The sequence below is a fragment of the Macaca mulatta genome, chromosome 7 (genome assembly GCF_049350105.2).
Source record: "Macaca mulatta isolate MMU2019108-1 chromosome 7, T2T-MMU8v2.0, whole genome shotgun sequence".
Lineage (NCBI taxonomy): Eukaryota > Metazoa > Chordata > Mammalia > Primates > Cercopithecidae > Macaca > Macaca mulatta.
In genome coordinates this window covers 14168159-14189036 of record NC_133412.1, presented here as the reverse complement: position 1 = coordinate 14189036, position 20878 = coordinate 14168159, and the positions used below count along the sequence as shown (strand labels likewise).

General features: G+C 37.5%; 1 long non-coding RNA gene and 1 other non-coding gene across 2 annotated transcripts in view; one reads left to right on the top strand and one right to left on the bottom strand.

The window, feature by feature from the left end:
• The window catches only part of LOC114679372 (uncharacterized), a 34217-nt gene that overhangs the window by 7174 nt on the left and 6165 nt on the right, over positions 1-20878 (top strand). The window lies entirely within an intron of this gene.
• On the bottom strand, positions 6808-7027 carry LOC114680041 (small nucleolar RNA U3). Its single transcript, XR_003732116.1, has one exon. It is a non-coding gene; the product is annotated as a small nucleolar RNA U3 (small nucleolar RNA).

The window sequence follows — 20878 nt, the reverse complement described above, 5'->3', positions numbered from 1 at the left end:
AGTATCATTAGATAGTCCTTGATATCCAGGGGAAAAAATACTTATCTCTCAGAAATGTTGGTCTCCCACCCTTCTGACCTTCTCGTCTCCAACATGACATCTCAGGAAACTTTTGAATTCTTGTAGGAGGGGTAGAGCATAAGCCTTTTTATTTCATTGTCATTTGTCCATCTAGGCTGCCACTCACTATGTTGGCTTCTGGTGGCTGAAGTCTACAGCTGGTATAATACATAGGATGGGGTCTCTCTGATTTATTGGCGTCCAGTGGTGCATTCTGACCTGCACGTCCTTCCCTCAGCTCTTGCTGACTCCTCAGGCACTGCCACTGCCAGAGGCTCCGTCCAGTCAGCCTCTAGGCCAGATGGTCGGCTTTTGCCATGGAGTCACACCATCCTGTTCAGAATGGACCTTGGAAGGTCCACTGTATTCATGCCACTTAGGAACTGAGAGGGACTTGGAAGGTGAAATAAATCATCTGGCTGCCAGCTATACCATTTTGGCTTGTTAAGTATCTCATGTTGGCATAGCTCCATTCTCCTTCCAGTATTTTCTTCAATTCATCTGTATATATACCAAAAGACAACTTTCTCTGAAGGGTCACCTCCAAGTTGGGGGATGAAGTATGGAGAAAGAGAACATTGAGGTATTTTCCTTCCCCTTCTCCACTCTTTCCATCTTCCTAATTTCTTCCATAATACCCTGGGTCTAAAAGAAGTAGATTGCTCCCTCTTACTGTGTCATATCTTTCTTCTACCTAAGCCTAAAAGGCAGAAGAAATATTCTCTGGGAGAAACAGGGAAAATAACTTGAGCAGGTGCTCTAGGTTTGGTTCTTGAAAAAAATAAGAGAAAAAAGAATAATTTAGACATTCCTCTCTCAAGCAAATGACTTCTTATGACCATATAAGACTATTTTATGGAAATTTTCAAATTGATATTTTATTAATACAAAACAACAATTAAAATGTCAGGATCTGTTCATTTTGGATACTTTTGTAATTATCCTAATTCTCTTTTACAACCACCTGACCTCTTGCCTTCTTCCTTACTAGGGGTTTCCTTGGGTCAATCAGAAAGGAGGTCATGAACTCAGAAAGGTAAAAGAAAAAAGCAGACTATTTCAGAATATTACTTCCAATACACTTACCTAATTAATTAATCTATTTGATAATACCTACATTCCTTATAGCAAATTAAGTAGAGCCTACTCTTAGATCTTCACATATTATCATTCTGTGACACTCCCACTGAACCTTTCTCAAGTTTCAACATATCTTTCTTACCAAGGTACAATGACTGCACTGCAAAAAAGTGTTCCCGGGTCAGATGAATTATGACATCGCACTGTGGTTCAGAGAAAGGATAATGTCTTACTTTTTCCTGATAATACTTATTATTGTGCAGATCTCATTTTCTGTGGTTCCCTATTACTGATAACTGATGCTGAGCATATGAGAGCTCAAAGCTGATTAAGGTACTTATCAGTGGGAATTCCACTGACTGCAACAGGTGGCTGTGGTGAGATGCTGGGAGAGAGGAAAGACAGAGGCAGGCATTAGTTTCCTCATTTACTCTGAACCTGTCATCAAATTATATTAGGTTAAGAAGCTAGAAAATGGTTAGCAATAGTTGATGAAATCAACTTTTCCTTGTATTGACTCTAATGGAAACAAGTTGTAGAACCAACATCATGACAGGAATGTCAGAAATATAAAGAAGAAAAAAATATTACGTCTTCACGTTAACAAGTGAACATTTTTATTTTTTATTTTCCCATTCCTATTCATATTTATTATATCATTTGTAATAGATAAAATCTTACTGAGGGTAACACTCTCGACATGAGATGGATTTCTCATAATGTATTTATGCTCTAATTAAAGACAATTTGACCTTGTAAGATTAAAAAAACTTTTTGCCCTCAGAAGGTCAAGGCTGCAGGGGGCCGTGATTGCAACACTGCAATCCAGTCTGGGCAGCAGAGCCAGAATCTGTCTTAAAAAAAAAAAAAAAAAAAAAAGATTGGGAAAACCTTTAAGACTAACACATCAGGACTCCGACTAGTGTTAAAAAAAAAATGATGCTTTTTTCTTATGAAGAACTTACCACTGTAACTGGTCTTACTGTTAAAATAGCCTAATTAGTTGACGGGGGGATGCTAATTTACCATGACAAATATACAAATTTCCTGGTGTTGCTTTTTAAATAAATAGAATCAAATTATTTTTGTCTTAAAAAATACCCATGAGATTATTTCTTGTGATGGAGTATAAATGTCTTTAAGCTTTTGTCATTTAGTTATCACATCATTTTTAGTCTTTCCCAACAGCCTTCAAAGATAATTATCATTCTTGAAGATTCTACTGGCTATATTTGACCCTTTGCTCTTTGAATTTTTGGCTTATTTGAGGGCTAGCTGACATTTTTATGTGTATCTATGAGCATAATATATTTTTGCCTATCTATGAGCATAATATATTTTTAAATTTATTTAGGTCTTCCTCGTATATGTCCTCAATAATAAATTACAATTTTCTCCATAAGAGTTTGCATGTTTGAATAATTTACAGTTTCTTTATATTTCTGTTGCTATAAAATTTGTAATGTTTGTAAATTTTAAATCAACATTGTTGGAGTATAATTTTTATATGATAAAATTATATGTGTACATTTTGATGAGTTTTGACAAAGGTATATACAAATATAATCACAACTCTAATCAAGGCATATAAAACAATTCTTTCATGCTTATTTGTAAGCAGTCCCAATCTCCACCCCAGCCACAGAAAAACACTGGTCTTCTTTTTGCCATTTTTGGGATCTCCAATTACTCATATGTTAGACCACTTACATTTGTCTCACAGGTTATTGAAGTTCTGTTTAAATTTTTCAACTTTTTTTACTGTGTGCTTTAGTTTCAATAATTTATTTTCTACTTTTTCAAGCTTACCAATGTTTTCTTCTAAAGTGTATAATCGGTTATTAAGTTCATCTAGTGAATTTCTCAATTCAGAAATTGCATTTTTCAGTCCTAGAAATTTCTACTTTAAAAATCTTTCATTGTCTCATTATGTTCATGTTTTCCTTTAAATCCTTGTACATATGTATAATAGCTGTTTTTAAGATCCTGTTTGCTAATGCCATCATCTCTGTCATTGCTGAGTTGTTTTTTATTGAATGGATGTTCTCTTGGCTTTGTGGCATATTTTTCTGTTTCTTTTTGTGTCTAGTTTTTTTTATGGGTTGCTAGATATTGTGAGTGTTATACCATTGAACATCTGAATTTGTATGTTTTTCTTTAAAGAATAGTGTGTTTATTTTTGCAGGTCATTAGTTACTTGTAGACCAGCTTGATCATCTTGAGTTTTGCTTTTTAGCTTTGTTAGGGTAGGTCTGGAGTATCCCTTAATCTAAGGCCAATTTAGCCCTACTGTTAAGGTCATTCAGTAGAGTCTTCTGCAGACTCTACTGAATGACCTAGGTGTTTAAAAAGTTCTCTCCACTGTGACTAACCAAAACTCAGTGGTCTCCCAGCCCTTTGTGGACTCTGTGAATTGTTCAGCTTACAACTTCCTTGCAGTTGTTCTTTGCCTAGCCTCATGAATTATCATCCTGTGTAAATAAACAAAGTGGTATATAGTGAAAGAGTCAAGAAGACTTTTATGCAGATTTCTGGAACTTTATTCTGTTAATATGGTGAAACATATTGATCAGTTTTCAAAAGTTAAATCATCCTTACAATTTTGGGGATAGACTCAAGTTGTTCATAGTGTCTTTTTTCCTCCCTTGCATTTAGTATGCTAAAATTTTATTTAAAAATTTTCCATCTATGTTAATCAGTAAAACAGGCCCATAATTTCCCTTCTCATACTCTTCTAATCTAGTTTTGGTACTAAAATGTTATTAGACTCTAAAATAAGTTGAAGAACTACTGTTCTGCATAATAATTGAAGTGTGTTTTTCTTTGGTAGAATTTTGCCTGGACCTGTTTTTTTGCATAAGCAAATTTTAAATAGCTGGTTCAATTTCTTTAATTTTCAAATTTATGACTTCTTCATATTCCTTTGAATAAAGACATAACATATGTAAGGAAAGAGCATCAAGCTTAAGTGTACATCTCGATGTATTTTTACATATATTATACATTACTATAATACATTATATAGACAGATACATAGATACAGAGAGCCATCTACCAAACAGATAAAGACTTAGAACATTTCTACTACTCAGAAGGTTCCTTAGCATAATATCCTGAAGGTTTATCCATGGTGTCACATGTTGCAAAATTTACTTCTTTTTTAAGGCAGGATAATATTCCATTATATGCATATACTGTATTTTCTTTATCTGTTTATCTGCTGATGGACATTTAGGTTGTTTCTGTATCTTGGCTATTATGAATAATGCTTCAATGAACAAGTGAGTGCAGATATCTCTTTGAGATCCTCATTTCAATTCTTTTAGATATATAACCAGAAATGAGATTGTTTGATCATATGGAAGATATATTTTTAATCTTTTGAGGAAATTCCATACTGTTTTCCTTAGCAGCTGTGCCATTTTGCATTCCCACATTATGCTAAGTGAAATAAGCCAGTCACAGAAGGATACATGCTGCGTTGAGTCCAGTTACATGAGGTATCTAAAATAGTAAAATTTATAGAATCAAAGAGTAGAATGGTGTTGCCAGGGTGTAGGGGGAGAGGAGAAGGAGGTGGAGTTGCTAATCAATGGACTGAGAGTTTCAGTTAAACAAGATGAGTAAGTTCTAGAGATCTGCTGTAAAGCATTGTATCTATAGCTAAAAGTAATAATACTGTATTGCACTCTTGAACATTTTAGAGGAAAGATCTCATGTTAAGTGGCCGTACCACAAAAAATGTGGAGTTATTTTTAAGGTTTTTTTTGTTTTGTTTTTTGTTTTTGCATCTTTCTCAATTAGTACCTTACCTCCTACTATTCTGAATTCTATCACTGTAGGTAGTTTTGTCTATTCCTAAAATTCTTATAAATGGAATCAAATAGTGTGTGTGTAAAGTGCTTAGCTCCTTTTGCTCAACATAACATTTGTGAGATTCGGCAGAATTCTGTGTACCGGTAATTCATTCTTTTTTATTGCCCTATAATATTCCATCGTTTAAATATAACAAAGCTCATCCATTCTCCTGTTAATGGACATTTGAATTGTTTCCTGTTTGGAACTGTTATAAATAAAACTGCCACAAACATTCTTATACAAGCTTTATAGTGATAATATGCATTCATTTCTCTTAGGTAAATACTTAGGAATGGAATTGTTGGGCTAAATGTTAGGCATGTGTGCAGCTTTAATAACACACTGGTCCCCCTTTATCATAGAGAATATGTTCCAAGACCCCCAACAGATACCTGGAACCCCAGATAGTACTGAACTCTATATGTGCTATGTTTCTTCCCATACACTCCTATGAAAAAGTTTAATTCATAAATTAGGCATAGTAAGATATTAATAACAATACCTAATAATAAAACAGAACAATTATAACAATATACTATAATAAAAGTTATGTGAATATGGCCTCTGTTTCTGTTAAAATATCTTAATATTTTCAAACTGTGGCTGAATATAGAGAGCTGAAAATGTGGAAAGCAAAACCATGAGTAGGGAACTATGGTCTTGCCAAAGAGTTTTCCAAAATCATTGTAACAATTACACTCATGCCAGCAATACATGAGGGGAAGAATTCTTCCACAACCTTGCCCACCCTTGTAATGTCACTCTTTTTAATGTTAGTCATTCTTGTGGGTATGTACTAGTATTAATATACTACTTTGGTTTTACTTTGCATTTCCCTAATTTGGAATGATGCTGTGTACCTCTATGTACTCTTAGTATTTATTTGAATATTTATTCTTTGAAGTGTTTCTTCATGTATAGGATTTTGTTATTGTTATCAAGTTCAAACTAATAATCAGAGAACATGGGTCTTTTTGGTTTTTGTTTTTGAGTTTTTGTTGCTTATGTTTTGATATGTATACTAAGGAAGGAGACCACTATTACTCCTACTGCCCTCCTCCCCCCGACCTGGCCTAGTTCACAGACAGGAGGAAAGGGAGAAGGCAAAAAATTAGAAAGAAACAAAAGTAAGATAAATAGCCAGACAACCTTGGCACCACCACCTGGCCCTAGGAGTTAAAAAAAGTAATAATAATAACATCAACCCCTGACCTAAACTACTTGTGTTATCTGTAAATTCCAGACACTGTATGAAAAAAAAAATTGTAAAATTTTTTATTCTGTTAGCTGATGCATGTAGCCCCCAGTCACGTTTCCCACGCTTGCTAGATTTATCACGATTCTTTCACGTGGACCGCTTAAAGTTGTAAACCTTCAAAAAGGCCAAGTATTTCTTTTTCGGGGAGCTGGGCTCTTTAGACGCGAGTCTGTCCACGCTCCCGGCAGAATAAAAAACCTCTTCCTTCTTTAATCCGGTGTCTGAGGAGTTTTGTCTGCGGCTCGTCCTGCTATAATACAAGTTTGCTTTACGACACTTTTTTTTTGGTTAGAAATGTGTGTTTGTAAAGCATATACTCTAATTGTTGGGTGGTTCACATCTTCTACATTTTACCTAATTTTTCTTTTCCTGAATTACTGAGAAAAATGTGTTAAAATCTTCCATCATGTTTATGGCCTTTTCAATTTCTTTTTGTAATTCTGTCGATTTTTTACTTTATATACTTTGAAGCTATTAAATACATATGCATTTTAAATAGTTATACCTTCTTGGTGAATTTTTTTTTCTTTTCTTTTTTAACAAGAAAGGAAACCACTCAGACTGCATTCTTTCCCTCTTACTCTCCTGGAGGAAGAGAAGAACCATCATCAATGGTACATGGTGGTTGCAGTGAAGCAACAAGAGCCTGCTTCATGATCAGGCGACAATGCTAAGACTCCTCCTCATGGCTTCCAGCGCTCTACATATTTAGAGAAACTTCCCTAGTAATGAACTGTATAGAACGATCATGATTCTTGAGAGTATCATCTTGAATTTTTCTTTTCTTTTGTTTTTGGTTTTTTGAGATGGACTCTCGCTCTGTAAGTGCAGTGGCGCGATCTGGGCTCACTGCAAGCTCCGCCTCCCGGGTTCACGCCATTCTCCTGCCTCAGCCTCCCCAGCAGCTGGGACTACAGGCGCCGCCACCTCGCCCGGCTAATTTTTTTGTATTTTTAGTAGAGACGGGGTTTCACGGTGTTAGCCAGGATGGTCTCGATCTCCTGACCTCGTGATCCGCCCTCCTCGGCCTTCCAAAGTGCTGGGATAACAGGCGTGAGCCATCGCGCCCGGCCCCTTGAATTTTTCTTTTTATCATTATTTGGCTTTCCTTTCCTTTCCTTTTTCCTTTCCTTTTTCCTTTCCTTTCCTTTCTTTCCCTTTGTTGTTTTTGAGACAGAGTCCCACTCTGTACCTGGGCTGGAGTGCAGTGGCACAATCCCCACTTACTGCAACCTCCACCTCCCAGGTTCCAGTGATCCTCCAGCCTCAGTCTCCCAAGTAGCTGGGATTACAGGCGCCCGCCACCACACCTGGCTAATTTTTTTGTATTTTTAGTAGAGATGGCATTTCACGATGTTGGCCAGGCTAGTCTCAAACTCCTGGCCTCAAGTGATCCTCCTGCCTCAGCCTCCCAAAATGCAGGGATTACAGGTGTAAGCCAGCGTGCCCAGCCTTGTTTGGTTCCTTTCTTATTCCCAATAATGCTTGATGTCTGGTGTCACTATAAATATATTGATTTTATTTTGGATAGTAGTAATATTTGCATGGTGTGATTTTTCATCTTGTACTCACATTTCTGTGCCCTTGTGTTTTAAGTGCACCACTTGTAAGCACCATATAGTTTGATTTTATTACTGTTTTAAAATTCAATCTTCCATTAAAAAAATCTGTCTATTTTCAATCTGTCCATTTTAAAAGGTAAACTTTTAGCTGGAGAGTTTAGTATAATTAGTGATGTATTTGGATTTTTTTTTTTTTTTTTTTTTTGGTCAGTTGAAATCCCAGAAGGAAATACATGGCATCATTTGTAAAAACAAACAAACAAACACACACACACAAACAAAACAACAACCATAAAAACACTTACAAAGGGGCCGGGCGCGGTGGCTCAAGCCTGTAATCCCAGCACTTTGGGAGGCCGAGGCGGGCGGATCACAAGGTCAGGAGATCGAGACCACAGTGAAACCCCGTCTCTACTAAAAATACAAAAAATTAGCCGGACGCGGTGGCGGGCGCCTGTAGTCCCAGCTACTCAGGAGGCTGAGGCAGGAGAATGGCGGGAACCCGGGAGGCGGAGCTTGCAGTGAGCCGAGATCGCGCCACCGCACTCCAGCCTGGGCAACAGCGTGAGACTCCGTCTCAAAAAAAAAAAAAAAAAAAACACTTACAAAGGTACAGTCTGGGTATAGGAACACTAAAAGGAAAGCAACCCAAAGCTCATAATTGCGGGCTTCATTTCCACCAAAAGTGCTGGGGGAATGACAGAAAGAAGTAGTTACTGGGACCTAGAGTCAGAGAATGCTATGTGTAGAGTGACCTGACAAGAACTGAGACCTTTGATTAAGGAATCAGCCAGTCTGATGTAATCCCGCAGTGAGAAAGCTGGGGAAGTGAATACTCAACCTTGCTTTTCTTTTTTCTGATCTTCTACTCTTCAGAAACAAGAGAGCAAGGACGTCTCTGATTTTGTCCAGGGGAGTCAATCTCTCAGGCCACACAGCAGGGTAGAAAAGTATATGTAGATGGTGAATCTGGAAAGGCAAACAAAGATACCCACTCCACATTTCTACTCTATTAATTTGTGTTTTCTATTTATTCTTTTAAAATTTTGCTTTATTTAGGTATGGTTGGCATGCAATAAACTGCACGTAAATAAAACATACATGACAAATTTAGACAAACATATATACTCTTGAAACCATCACCACAATCAAGATGATAAATATAACCATCACTCCCCCCAGATTCCTTATTTTCCTTGGTTAATCCCTCCCCATGGCTCCCAACCTCCAAGCCCACTGATCCACTTTTGGTCACAATAGTTAAGTGTGTAACTTCTAGAATTGCATATACATGAATTCATATTACATTTAGATAGTTTTGTCTAGCTTCTTTCAATTAGCATAATTATTTGAGATAATTTATGTTGTCATATGTGTCAATAGTTCGTTGCTTTTAATGGCTGAGTAGTATTCCTTTGTATGGATATACCACAAATTGTTTTTCTGTTTACCTGTTGATGGACATTTTGGTTGTTTTCAGCTGTTGGCTATTACAAATAAATCTATGAACATTTGCTTTCAAGTCTTTCTATGGACAGATCCTTTCAATTTTTTTTTTTAATCAAATACCTAGGAGTTGAGCTGGATCATATGGTAGTTGTATATTTAACTTTTAAGAAACTTCCAAGTTTTCTAACAGCAGTATATGAAAGTTTCAGTTCCTCCATGTCTTTGCCAACACTTGGTGTGGTCCATCTGTTTTATTTCAGCCATTTTGATAGTGGGCAAGGATATCTCATGTAGTTTTAATGTGAATTTCCTAAATGTCTAGTGCTGTTGTGCATCTTTTCATGTCCTTCCTTGTAATTTATATGTCTTCTTTGGTGAAGTACCTATCTACATCTTTTGCCCATTTAAAAATGTGGTTTTTTTTGTTTTCTTATTATTGAGATTGGAGAGTTCCTTATATATTATGGACACTTTCTAAAAAATCAGATATATGATTTGCAAAGACTTTCTTCTAAATTGCAGCATGTCTTTCTATTGTTTTAGCAGTGTCTTCCAAAGGGAAGAATTTCATATTTCCTATGAAATCCAATTTATCTGCTGGGTCTGGTGGCTCAAACCTGTAATCCTAGCACTTCTGGGAGGTTGAGGTGGGTGGATTGAATGAGTCCAGTAGTTTGAGACCAGCCTGGGCAACATGGCAAAATCCCGTCTTTACAAAAAATCAGCTGCACATGATGGCACATGCCTGTAGTCTCAGCTACTCAGGAAACTGAGGTGAGAGAATCACCTGAGCCAGGGAAGTCAAGGCTGCAGTGAGCTGTGATTGCACCAATGCACTCCAGCCTGTGTGATGAAGTGAGGGACCCTATCTCAAAAGAAAAGAAAATTTCAGTTTATCAACTTATTCTTTTATACATGATGCTTTTGGTGTCACATATAAGAAATTGTTGCCTAACTCAAGGTTGTAAAGTTTTTCTCTTATATTTTTCTCTAGAAATGCTATGGTGTTCGATTTTACATTTAGGTCTATGATCCATTTGAGTTAATTTTTCACATGGTACAGAGTATAAATTAACTTTCATTTTTTTTGAATAGAGATATTAAATTGTTCCTGCATCATTTGTTGAAAGACTATCTTCTCTCCAATAAATTGCTAGTCCACTTTTGTCAAAAATATGCAAGTCTGACCAGGCATGGTCTATTTCTGGACTGCAGTCTGTTCTGTTGATTTGTCCATCTTGATAGCAATACCATCAAGTCTTGAGTACTATAACTTTATGTGAAGTCTTAAAATCAGTTATTAGTCCTTTTGCTTCATTCTTCTTTGTAAAAGTTGTTTTAGCTAGGCCTTGCTTTTAAAATTTGTTAGGTGGGAATAGCAGAATGCTCAGTTTAGTGCTAATTATTTCCCCACTAATGATAAAAGACCCTTCCAAGTAGTCTGTAAAATGCACCATTAATTTTGCATTTGCCAGTATGGCTGCTGGATATAGAAATTCTTTCTGGCCCCGTGTGAGCACCTGGTACTATTTCCGCTCATCGTTTCAGATTGTCCTTTTCCTGGCATCAGCTAGTTTTCTTATATATGTATTGATTCATATTTTGCTGAATACTTGAGGGTATCCTCTATGTTTATTTTACTTTAGGCAGTATTTCCTCCCCAGATTGATCAGGAAGACTACTAAATAATAAGTATTTTAGAGAGTATGTATAACACATGATTTAAAGCGAAAATACTGTAACTTTATCTCCACTGGATCACTTACAAAATGCTTCAGAAAATGGAGTTCTGATGCCGTTTTGGTCCTCAGGGCATATGGATAGATTCAACACAATGATTATTCAGTATCTTGAGTCAATCTGGTTAGTGACTAACAACTTTTTCTAATAGAATTCTTGATTCTCACTCTGGCCAATCCTGCCTTGTGTCCAGCCATAAAAAATCTGGTTAATGTCCCAATAATACTGGAGAGCTCCTTCTGTCTTTTTCTGACAAATTGCTTAGCACAATCAGAGCAGTTCCCTTTAGACTGGCAGCAAGAAATAGTGCTTTCTGTTCCTCCGTCTGATGGTTCATTTGGCTTATTATTTTAAATTGGGTATAATAAGCTCCCCAGGATGATTTTCCTTCAGCGTTGACTGGTCTTTGCATTGGCTGATTACACAAATTGACCATATTGCCACTTGTTTCTGGTTCTTGAGGCTAGAAACTTGATTTGGGATTCCATGATGGAAAGGAATATTGTGATCCTTCTGGCTTAAAAGAGACTTTATTTGCTTGACTGTTAGCCCAAAAGGGATCTAAACAAAGTTGCCAGAAATTTCCTTCTTTTCCTCATATTGCCTTTAGTGTTTATTATTCATTTTATTAAATCAATACTTTGATAATTAATGCCTGCTACATTCTTGATATTTTGTTTCTCCACTTGCTGAATTATGGGTTTGCTAATATAGTTTGCCTATTCGTTTTTTTTTTTTTTTTTTTAAGCTGAAGAACTTTAAGCAGGTGAGGTTCCTTTTGCAAAGCCTGATTGGCATGTGTCATTTAGTCTGAAATTTTGGGATTTATTCTGTATCATTTTGTGTAATATTAATTGATTTGAAGTTAATCGAAATTTCTTTAGTTTCTGAGAATCCACATTGAGCTTTAATGTAATAAAATAAAACATCTTAATTGTTTGCCTCGCTCATTCATATGTGTACATTTAACGTAAGTGTGAACTTCAAAGTTAAAGAATTGGGAGGGTTCCATTGAGGAGAGGGCATGAGGATGTATTTCCCTTCCTTCTATCTCTTTCCTAAGAAGACTGTTCCAATTAAGTATAATAGAAAACAATGTATAGAGCACAGACCTTTATTGCAGCAAATAACATAGAATAGGCATAGGAAGTCCCAACGATGTAAGCATCAGATATCTCTTGGATGTTTTCTTATCTGGCTTCCATCATGTTTATCACCTCTTACTGCTCTTAACTTCCGTAAGATAACTTCTACTGAGTAACAAAAGCCATCTCAAATCATTTAATCATCCAAGGGCCAGCAATTACTCTTATATCTAGCTATCTATGAATATGGTTATTAATAACTTCTGTAATCTAAACTCACTCATGAATGTAGTTTTTTAATTCTTGCAATAATGCCCCTTTAGAAATTAATTTTAGGGCATCCATTAGATAATTTCCCATTAAATGACTTATTACTTCAACACTCATCTGTCAGAGAGTATAATAGGAGTCACTTCTGATTTTACCTGAGATTCTTACTTCCCAAGGTAGCCAAAAACCAATCTTGGGGTGGGGAAAAAAGGAGTAAGGAGGCAAAATACCTGGACTCACTTTGAAACCTGGCTTTTATACATGGGGACCTCATTATCTAATTACTTCATTGAAGTTCTAAAGTTATTAGGCAGTCTAGGGAAAAGTCCATTACTGAATTAACCACTTATACAACTAATCCCCATCCAACTAGCTCTCCTGGCTTAGCAGAACATTTATATCAGCCTATTGTGTCAATGTCTTGGTTAGTCTCTCACTGACTATCAAATATTATAAAAAGCCAACAATGCGATATAATATGATACAAATTGACTGCAAAGAGAAATTATACATATTTCAAAAGTTGTAGAATTTTATGAAAGAAATGAAAGTAATGTTGGTGAACTGCATACATCACATTTTAAGCCACTATTTGACATACAGGGATCTGGCAGAGTTAATTTAACAATCAGAGAAGAGAGATCAAGAAGGAGGATGACTAAATAGAGAATGTGAATATCAAAGTCTTAGTAGGACCCTAGAAAAACCTAATTTAAAAAAACTTCAAATAGTTTCCAACTGATAGTCTTGTGTTGCAGAAGTGAAATGTGAAATGATGGGTGTATTATCCTGCCTTATAATTTTGTTGGGAAAATTACAACAAAAGTCAATATTTGATTTACTCTTCTTGATTCTGAGTACTGCATTTAATTATAAAATATATTTTGTTACTTATAAAATAAAATGCATTTGCTTCAATAATTTTTACTTTAATTTTTATAATTGTTCTCAGCAAATCCTTTTGAAATGTGTTTTTTATCAAATTACGGTTCCATTTTAAGTGAATTCACTCGGAGATGCCTTTTGCTGACACCAATTAACCCTGGGCAATGAGAACCTCTCAGGCAATGAAGTGATCCATTTTCTCCTTCTCTTTCACCCCTGCTAAATCAAAGTTTAGCCTAAAGCTGCTTCCTTCCATATTTTAAGTTCGGCCTAAAGGTTTTTTGTACATCATGAACTCTAACAAGTGAATGTGCAAACAGACCATAACCTGCACTTGTGCCAATCACTGAGTTTTGGACAATCAACTGTAGCCAACTGTTTGAACCATGTTCAAATAAGGCTAATGCCGAGCTGTAACCAATCCAGCTGTTTCTGTACCTCACTTCCGTTTTCTGTACCTCACTTTCCTTTTTCTGTCCGTAATCTTATTCCACCACATGGCTGTGCTGGAGTCTCTGAGCCTACCTTTGCTCAGAAGGCTGCCTGATTTGCGAATCGTTCATTGCTCCATTAAAATCATTTAAATTTAATTCAGCTGAAGTTTTTATTTTATCAAGTCTCCTCCACTCCCCACTCCATTCCCCGTTTAGCTCCTTGCTTTCTCTACCTGTCCTTGCTGTTGTGTGGTTTTCTTCTTTCCTAGCTATCATCTCCTTTGGTGAGGCTCCAGCTCCTGGAAAACCAGAAGGGTAAGTGCATGTTGTCAGTCTCCTGAGATGTTTCTTGAATTGCTGACATCTTTGCAATTTCACGCTATTAGGAAATATGGAAAATACATTTTAGGTCTATATCCCTACCCTTATTCCTAACCATTTAAAACAAATAGTCATATTCTATGAGGGCTGGTTTACTTTTACTAAATCTTAGGAAGGAGAAAAATTGCTATAGTGATAATTAGCTAGCCCCTCCTTAAGGAGAAAATTGATGCAGAAAGTTCCAGAAGGAGAGAGTAAGAGGGTCAGGTCTTTAAAAATGTCACCTGATCCCCTTTGAGAATCAGTCTTGAGATTCGTACATGGTAAATGCTCAATAAATATTCACAGATTGGCTAACTGGCAAATAAGAAGCCAGTCCTAGGACCCAGTGTTTTCTCGTATTGTCAATTCGCTCTAGAGCAAAGTCATGAAAAAGCCTGGGGCACAGTGCACACTGCCTTTGTTGATTGGGGCTTAGATTATTTGCTAGATTGATTGGTGTTTCTTTTTCTTTCTTTCTTTCTTTTTTTTTTTTTTGAGACGGAGTCTTGCTCTGTCGCCCAGGCTGGAGTGCAGTGGCCGGATCTCAGCTCACTGCAAGCTCCGCCTCCCGGGTTCACGCCATTCTCCTGCCTCAGCCTCCAGAGTACCTGGGACTACAGGGCCCACCACCTCGCCCGGCTAGTTTTTTTTTTTTGTATTTTTTTAGTAGAGACGGGGTTTCACCGGGTTAGCCAGGATGCTCTCGATCTCCTGACCTTGTGATCCGCCCGTCTCGGTCTCCTAAAGTGCTGGGATTACAGGCTTGAGCCACCGCGCCCGGCCTGATTGGTGTTTCTCAACCACACAGGGAGCTTTAAAAACTGATGACCAGGTTGCACCCCAGGCCATTAGGGAGGGAACCAGTGCTAGTACATATAAAATTCCCTTGATTATTTCAGTGTGTAGTCAAATTGGAAAACCATCTTCTTAGATAATGATATTTCTATGCACTTTCCTTATGGCTCTGAGGTGTCAAGTTTTCCTTTTAACTTTCTCCTCTTCTTTTAAAATTACTTTTACACCAAAGAGAAGGCATGATGATGTCCTTTTAACTTTCTGCAGCAAGCACCAGTGCAGGTAATTTGACACTGAGGGGGAGGCTCAAAATTGTCCTGGGAGTATGAGGAGGCAAAGTGCTCATCCTGGTGCTGTAACTCATCTAATTTAGCACTGGGGTCAGGTTGAAGCCTCTCCCACCATGGGAAAGCCTTTTTCACATACACAGTTCTCAGGTGGACCTGCCTCCACTTCTCTTCCCTGTTACGACTCTGATTACTATGAATGCAGACAGCAGCTCTTTGAAAGGGTGCCAGGGCTTGGAGATTGACGGAGGAGACATCCCTCCTGCAGCTGTACTCTTTCTCCTTGGCTCCTTCTTGTGGCTGCTGTCAGGCTCACTTCTTGAGATGTTAAGAATGAAATATCGCTCTGGTTTTCTTCTCCCCAACCCTCACTTTTTTTTGGGTGATATGCAGCACAAAACAGTCTAGAAATATTCTTCCTATGCCAAACCACGGTCAAGTGTGAACCTAGAAAACACATGAAGCAGACAAAATTCCTGCCCTGGCAAGAAGCCTACATTTTAAACTGCACATTGAAAAAAGCATTCACTAGGATGTAATGTAAACATTGACTTACAAGCTTTGGTGTGCTCCGTGTTTGTGTTGTATAAGTAGCTTGTTGAAACTGAAGGGGAAAGAGATTTATAATCTTACGTATACAAGTCAGGCAATGTTCTGTGGGGGAAGAGGGATTTTTAGGAGCTCTTTAAGTGAGGATAATGTGAGTATTTGGTCTTAATAAGCAGTGAAATGAAAAAAGAGGGTAACATTTAAAGAAAGATTCAGTTACTCAGGAAAGCCAAGTTAATGTATTAAATAATGGTATAGAGGTATCAACTATGTTTTATGTTACTACTAAGCAAAAGACAGTTGCAAATTCTTCTATATCCATTCATTTAAAATAATATTTTTGACATAATAAACACAGCTAACATTTATTGTGTGTTTAGCATGTATAAAACACATTTATTCTTCAGGAAAATTCTATGTGCTAAGCTACTATACCCACTTTACAGATGAGGCATTGAGAAGTTCTGTAACTTGCCAAAGGTCACACAGGTAGTAAGTGGCAAAGTCAGAATCTCGACTTACAGTCCAGCTCTGGATGCTCGGTGCATTAAGTTGACTTTGATTGTTCTGTGTTATTTTTTGTTTAGTATAACTGCTGATATTGCTTATTCTACTTTCTTGCAACTAAAATAAAATCTTGTGAGTCGAGTCACTTAATTCCACTGGGTTCATTTGAGATGAATGATAATTACTAGTGGCATCTAGTGATGTTTATTCTGTTAATCTGATATAATAAATGGAGAATTTCTGGCAGAACATTGGAGTATCAATTAATTGATTTATTCACAAGTATTCATTTTCCTGAAGTGAAAATTAGATTTTGTTCTTTAATAACTATTTTTTCTTTGACAAAAATAGGAGAAATAACTAGTAGGTAATTATAATTTATTTAATTTCTATAATAGCTAACTCAAACCCATTTGGAAATGATAAAGAGAGGAAATTTTATGTGGATAGTAGGAAGACTACAATAGCTTGAGGAAATGTAGGAAAAGTTATGCAAATGGATGTAGATACTAGTGAAAAGCTCCGTAAAACATGTAGCAAATGTAGGTAGACTTTCCTATAATCAGTTCAATAGGCATTCAGCACTGGTTGTATGTCATAGTTACAATTGAGGACAGTATCTTAGAAATTCAGAATTTAAAGATCTATAGCAAGCAGTAGAATGCCTGGTCCTTAGTAGGCACAGGTTGAATATCTGTTGAATGGTTATTACAGAATAAATTAAAATCATTGCCACAAGACAGAAGGACACAGGCTCAAACTTCTCTTTTTGTAAAACAATTTTTACTTGCATATTTTCTACCCAAAATATATGTGGCAGATATCACTAGTGAATATTAATTAAGTGGGTCACATTCAGCTACTCAACATTTTAGATAAAAGATCGTCTTGAAAGAAGATGGTAACCACAATTTCTTCTAATGTCCTCGGGCACTATAATCAACTACCTTCTCAGTTGCCAATCCTGGTGTAAGTGTTGTTTGCCTTTTCTAGGTCATCTTCTTTTTTAACTTGATTTTTGTTCTTTAATTGTCTAAAATATATCACCCACTTTCAACCTCACGAAAGAGCACATAGGTACGTGGGGCATTTTACCAAATCACCTAATATCAGTGCTTTTTCTTTTTAATTATCTACTTTTTAGAAGAGATAAGTAATAGTACCAAAATACCATTTCTCCTTTTCTTTCTTTTCTAAATGGCCAACATGAAGGAAGTTGAGAGTCTCTGGTCACTCCTTCCGGACACACACAGACACCAGCATCCAGCCTCCTTTTTAACTCAGCATATTCCATTTTCCATGTGATGCTTTGAATCCATGCTATCCCTTCTGCTCTTTCTATTCAACCTGATATTGAGACTGGCCCAAGCAGAAGCAAAACCAAACCAAACCAAACAAACAAAATCAGGTTGGCTGTCCAGCATTCTTGTCAGCTCCTCTGAGCCAGTGGATGGCACCTGGAAAATCAGAGGTGACAATTTTGTGCTCTGGTTTCTGTCCTGTCATGATGGAGATAATAATACCTGTCGCCGAGTAGTTGGTGAAATTCAGGTGAAAGTTATTGTGAATAATGGCCACACAACTGTATGGCTTTAAGCCAGTCCCTTGTTGAATGAGAAGCAAAATCTAATGGGGAGAGTGACTCTGAAAATGAGATCGTAGATTTAACAGCTGCATTTCCAAACCTGAAATGGAAGACATGCAGGGCTCTTCTTTGCCTGAGCTTTTGGTTGGGGCAAGAGGTGCCCTGAAGTTCTAATTTTCAGTCTGTATCTCAAAGGTAATGTCTAGAAATCAATTTTCTGCTTGTCCTCTTGTTTAGTCAAGGGGAGAAATTTGCTGCTCATGAAGGGCTGAGGGCCTGACACCACTTCAAGAGAGCACTCCAGGATCACAGGTTAAGGTATCTTCTGCGTAATCTCGTCCTCCCCACACTGCAGACAGCCTCAACCTTGACCTAGAGGGAATTTCCTTTCTAGAGGAGAGCAAGGAAATTCTGTTTCCATGTTAACAGAGGGAGGTCTCCTCCTGTCACTGACTGCTGCTGTTAGCTTTGTGGGCTCTGGGAGCCCAATTATGTGTGGAAGCATTATAAAAAGGAGCCAGCGCTCAAACTGGCAGGCAGAAGACACGGACACAGATTCCATCAACAAATAAATGGAACGCGCTTGTGTGTTGGTGCACACATTTGTGGTTAAGAAGATTACCTTTCAAAGTGGACTTACTGTGCAATTGGAAATGAGCTGAGACCCCCATTTCTATACCTTTCCTGCTTGGATGGTCTGGATGTCATCGACACAGCCAGCAGAGAAAATAACAGCAGGGTTAACTGTTCATGCAAGTGTAATAATAGTCTTTAACAGAAGCAGAGTAATTACCTTTGTCTAGTTTTCCCTGCTGTAAAATGTAATAAAATAGAGACCAGTGTCTGCTGCTGATATGCACCAGGCCTCTCTTCTGAAATACACGCCAATGACTCTGAAACACCCTTTGCTCGCAAGCTAAATTCACATCTTAATTTTGAAAAATCCATTACTGTAGGGTAGATTTCCTGAATGCGTTTGACAGCTCTCAGGCCAGTGCTATTAGGCGAGAAGTCTCAAAGCAGTGGGAGATTTACGGCCTGGGAGATCATAGAGCCTGGGTGGGTGCAGTCCCATCCCCCATTGATTCTCCAATGGCGAGATGACAGGAAGTATCTGTGTAGCAGAAGGAAGAGCTTCAGAGGGGTGGCTTCATTTGGAAATAGAAGCCCCTGTTAGCAGCTGGAAGCAGTGGTGCTGAAAAGCAGTCGCTGGTGTCAAGAACTTTCTTAGCTAAGCAGTGCAGCTGGTGGCAATAAATAGCATTCTAATAAAGGAGGATGTTCAATCCATGACATAAGCACATACTGTTTCAACTACCAAACATAATTTATGAGGATGCATATGTCTGAAATGGATTCCCCCTATACACTGATGAATAAAAATGCAAAGATTTCAAAAGGAGGAAAAGATCTGCATTTTAAATCAAAGTAAAATGGGGAGATCGATGAGAAGTACGCTGCTTTTTAAAAGTACACTATGATACATAACATTTTAAAGATGTGTTGGGTGTCATATTGTACAACTACCTCCATTCCTAAGAAAGATGGATGCTATTTTCTATGATAGTGAATGCTATATTTATGACACGGGGTCTTATAACACTCCACCTCTTCCCAGAAGCTGCAAAAACGCAAATGCTTACATTGAATGTCTTGGACCTTACTTTCGAAAACATAAGCACATGTTCTTACCTAAGCTATTGATGAAACCTGGTCAATTTCACATAATCCTTAAAACAGTTCTGAAGGAACTCGAAAATGATGAACCAGAAAAGCCATGTGTACTATTAGGCTTAAACAACAGGGCTCATTTGACCCCTTAACTCATTGACTCTGCGTGAGCAAAATAAGTTATTAGTTTTGACATAACCAGTGGTTTATTTTACCGTCTACTGCTGTTCTTTGTTACATGTTCTATTCATATCACATGTTATTGCTCTTTATAATTATTGTGGAACACAGCAATTGCACAGACTGTATCATATCCCACTGGGATAAACATCGTGGATGAGGGACCAGAAGAACTTGCCTTTGACTTAAAGTTTATTCCTACTGCTTTCTTTACACGAGAAAGATTTTTCACTGATGGCATTCACAAAACTAACTCTATGTTTTAATGACTATGGAGCCACTTTGAATAGCACTTTATTCAGGAACTCCAAATGCCAATTTGTTTTCTACTGTGAGGTGTGTGTTCAAGCTTATGAAACGAATAGCTGGTTAATCTTTTAAGCTATTACTCAAGGTAAAAATCCACTGAACCTGAAAGCAAAATACAGCATTTACACTGCTGTTCTTTGAAATTTATTTTCCATGCTGTGCCTGTATAACTGTTTATTAGTAACATATTTTTGCTTTAGAAAGGAAGCAAATATCTGGTAAGCTCAGATGTCAATGGGTATCAATATTTTATCATTTTGTTGACTTTGAAACTCATTACCTAGTGATAGAGAAGCTGAATTTCTATTCTCTTCATGATGGAAACATAAAAAATTAGTAGCGTTGCAGCAAAAAGACATACTGCCAAATGGATATTATTGTTATGTGTTGTAATTGTAAGTGCAAACCCCATCTAAATAAGGGCAGATATATTTCCACTGTACAATGTGTTTGTGGTTTTTTTTTTTTTTTTTGAGACAGAGTCTCGCTTTATCGCCCAAGCTGGAGTACAGTGGTGTGATCTCGGCTCACTGCAACCTCCGCCTCCTGGGTTTAAGCAATTCTCCTGCCTCAGCCTCCTGAGAAGCTGGGATTACATGTGTGTGCTACCACGCCCTGCTAATTTTCGTATTTTTAGTAGAGACAGGGTTTCACTATGCTGGCCAGGCTGGTCTCGAACTCCTGACCTTGTGATCTGCCCACCTCGGCCTCCCAAAGTCCTGGGATTACAGGTGTGAGCCACCGCACCCGGCCAGGGCAGACATATTTCAAAGTACCATATTATAAAGTCAGGAACCACTATAGAATAACATGAAAGCTTTGACATGTTCTCCTTGGTGAGGAGAAAAACACTTTAGATAATCAAAAGGGAGAGAGCTGCTAGAAAGATCTTGCTTGACTCTGTCCCCTAAACTGTTCAGAACCAGATGGTTTCAGAGATACTATACATGA